The following is a 4,029-nucleotide window of genomic DNA, read 5'->3' on the forward strand; positions in this document are numbered from 1 at the left end:
TGACCGGTAATTCCAAATATGCAAAGACATGTTGCATTATATTGTCTTAAAATTAAAAAAATGTATAACCAGGTTGAGGTCGCATTAGTTACCGCCATAGAGTTATTACAATAAACGCTAGAGGCTCAGCTGGCGCTAGTGTCTACGAGACTTCCGGTTGCAAATTGAAGCAGACAGCATGCAGTCTACTTTTCCAGCCTCCCTGTGTATTCCTATGGGAAAACGCGCGTGAATTTTGTCTCGTCGCCGGAAAATAACATGAATAACTTTTGTGATTTCGGTTGTACCGGGTAGTATGTACCTTTATTAATATTGTGAAAGTGTAATTGTTATAGTTACAGCATTTTTTCTTTACCACTGAACGATGCTAAACTTCGCTATATTTCAGGCCCAAATCACTGTTCCATGGCAGGTATAATAGAAACGAGCGACGATTCTAAGCAAAATAACGATCGAATTGAATGTAGAGTGATCGAAAAGAATGTAGAGTGTGTTCAAAGTTCGCAAGCATTCCGTTGGTGCTTATATATTGCTAATAAGCCTGTCCTCTCACTATATGAAAATGGCCCGTCGTGCATCTTTACGAGTGGTTAGAACAAAAAAAAAAAAAAAAAAAAACGTTCAAAACGTAAATAATAAAGTACGTGGGCTACGAGAGGTGAGTTTTCTTTTATTTCCTACGTTGGGCAGTTTTTATCGCGCACCTGTCCTGTGGCTTCTCTCTATTTGCAAAGATTTGGAGCGTGCGGGTGATGATTTGAACACAGAACAAGCATCTTCGCATATATTCATGAGCAGAAAGAATAAAGCAGTACTGATTTATTGCAAAGTGGTCTATATTACGTGACTTTCAATTTATTTTGATCGTCTGCAAGCACAAGGGGTTACTTATCCGGTGTTACTGCGTTGTTCTTGCCGTCTCTCTTGGTTTTCCACATGTCCTTCGTTCGTTTGGCACGTATATCCCCCATGCTGGAAAGCGCTGACGCCGTGTTCGCGCTAACAGTGCCCGACAGTGCACATAAATGCATGTATAAATCGGTTTCAGCACGTTTTTTATGCCACGATTTTAAAACAAAAACGCCGTAACTGACCAAATATTTCATCTGCCTGTCTGGGAAATGTTCCAATCTGCCTAGTAGGTACGAATTATTCGTGATATTTGCTCTTATAATCGAGCGCAGAGAGGAAATACATTCAATTTTTTCCGTAGAAATGCATTACCGGAAGTCAATTTCGGACTGCTTGCTGTCCGCTTCAATTTGCAACAGCACACTAGCGCCAGTTGAACCTCTAGCGTACATTATAATAACTCTATGGTTACCGCAGGGGTGTTTCTGTCTTAACGACTAGTGGTACAGGAGCGACGCATGCACAAGTATCCGTACTTTGTCATATTAACGCCCAGGTGCTATGAAGAACTCTAAAAATAACACGTGAACTTCGTTTTATGGCTGATGTGGATGGTATTGTTAATGAATACTGAACTTCACGGCGAATCCGATCCTTATTATTGTGTTATGCTTGGCTGGTTAGATGCTCATCGTGCTGCATTTTCAAATTAGTCATTTAACATCAGCACTTCGCTGACAAAATAGTTTGATTCGTCGTTCTGGGCACCGCTAGGACCGAGCGACGTTACAGAACCTTTTGGCCCGACCGATGGAGGCGTGGCGTGAACGGAAGGTTAAGCCGGTGGTATATTATGACATTGTTACGCTTGGCGTAACTGAACTCCAAGCCGGAGCATAATCGAAGACTGTGCCGGAGGAAAACAAGTGATTCTTGATGCAGACTTGCAAAAAATAAGCAACAGCCCCCCCCTGTGGCAAAAAGTGAAGCCGAAGGTTACACCCGCGCGCAAAGAGGCGATGGTATCTTACTGACTCGTGGCGGCGATACGCGACACCGGCGGCGTCTCTGCGCGGTGTAAACATTACCGCCCGGGCACGTGGCGATGGTAAACAAACACCAAAGTCATTCCTCGTGCGGTGGCAGAACAGCCCCTCCCCACGGAAGAACAAACAAAGAGAACGGAAAAAAAAGAGTGGGGGGGGGGGGGGGGGGGGGGTCAAGGACTCCAGGAGAGTTTTGCCGGTGCTAGCGAGTGGACTGTACGAATGTACGAAACATGTTTGATGCATGGGTCTGTAGTTGTGTCCGCTCCAGAGCATATTGAGGATTTTCCGCCTATGGTCCAAAACTGAATATTTACGCGCGGAGCTATGCCGCTATTTGCGACAATCTAACTCATGACAAGGCGCGTGCATGCTTAGCCTTGCCAAAAATTAAGTCACACACCGAGGACAATGCACCCATCTACTCTCGCCTCACTTACGTTAGCGATGGAGCGGCCGCTCATTTTAAGCACTGGTACCAATTTCACGGGTTGCAGTGTGGTGATCTCCAGACGACGAAGTGGATATTTTCAGCAACAGGGCAAGGCAAGAATGCTTGCGACGGATAGGGGGACTTGTAAAACACCAAGCCACCCTGGAAAATTTTCGGGCGCCTGCCACTGACGCCATGGAAGGTGTGAGTGGATTTGTACGGGCACCGGAAAGGGGGGGGGGGGGGGGGGGGCGGGGAACGTGTCCTTGCTTCACATTGTGGATGGGGAGCTTAAGGCATTTCGAGAACGAAAAAAAAAAAAAAAAAAAGCTGGAGTGGAAGGACGCCAAAAGGGTGCCTAGAATCCAGTCGCTTAACATGCAGAAATATGAAAAATCAGATCAGGAGCATTCCTTGTACGTGGCATGCAGCGCGGACTCTGCGTGGAAGAAGAACGTGCTCTAGTAGATTGCTTGTATCATCAAATCCGGCTGCGCCCCAATATATTAGAGACTCCTCTCGTTGAATTACCCGGAGACCGACCAAGGCGTACATCAGTTTTACAAAATCCTAAGCCTTTCAATATAAACAACACCCTGCGGGACAAACGGTGCGAATGCCTTCCTGCACCTGGTTTGATATATCGCGCTTTCAACCGCGCTACTTTCGTCTCGTACGATATGCGACCTGTGTGAACACAAAGTCTGCTGTGGACTTGGAGCCGTGAGATTCGATCTGCGAAAAGCGGATCGAGCCTGGGAAAAGCGACTGTGGCGGGCCATGTCTGTGCTGGGGAAGCCTTCGCAAGAAGTGTGCGGGAGCGCGTGTGTGTGTGTGGCTGGCCACATCGAGCTGTCCACTAGCCCACCGTGGAATCCACCTGTACCACCCCCTTCGGACAACGCAAGGGAAGAGGCCGTAACTCCCGTCCCGGACGGTGACATATTAGACACTAGGGAGTTTTAGCGAGTCGTTTTTCAAGCACACGGTTCCAAAATCACGAACGCTACAGCTGGTCCGTTCCGAAGAACTGTACGTCAAATTTGACATACTTTAACGAATCGTGAAAGTGGCGCGACCGTGTAAACGATGATGATGATCGTGCTTAACTGTGGCGCCATCTTCTAGTAAACATGTAAAACATTCTGCAACGTGTAAAACCGTGGCGACGGTGGCGGACACCGTGGTGGCGGCTTGTGTTTCCGGCGCATGACTGATGTAAACAAACGGCCGACGTAACATTTGCCGGTCGGAATTTCAAGGACTGCGAAGCTTGTGGGATTCCCCTTTTATGGGGGGTACCACTTAGAAACACAGAAGGTTCCTTGGGTCCGGATAAAAACGTGTTTATTTGACTGCAATGCTAACACGCTTGCCCGAAGGGCCAACAATGGTGGAGATGACGGCGCTGTCTCTTTTGACAGGATCACCAGTCGGAGTCCGCGCTGCCGCTATTGACAGTATCACGGAGGGGGAGGATCAGATAAGATGAAGGCTCCGTCGAGCAGAGCCTCCCCCAGCGAGAGTCCCGCCCGTTGGTCCAACGGGCGGGACTCTCGCTGGGGGAGGCTCTGCTCGACCGCAGGCTATATAAGACGGCCCTAATCCAACGCCGTGGGATTAGGGCCGTCTTATATAGCCTGCGGTAATGGACGCGCCCAGGGTGGGTCGGATGTAAATGGCACCCCGGAGGGCTGG

Source organism: Ixodes scapularis, unplaced genomic scaffold, assembly GCF_016920785.2.
Source record: "Ixodes scapularis isolate PalLabHiFi unplaced genomic scaffold, ASM1692078v2 PGA_scaffold4__175_contigs__length_147842914, whole genome shotgun sequence".
NCBI lineage: Eukaryota > Metazoa > Arthropoda > Arachnida > Ixodida > Ixodidae > Ixodes > Ixodes scapularis.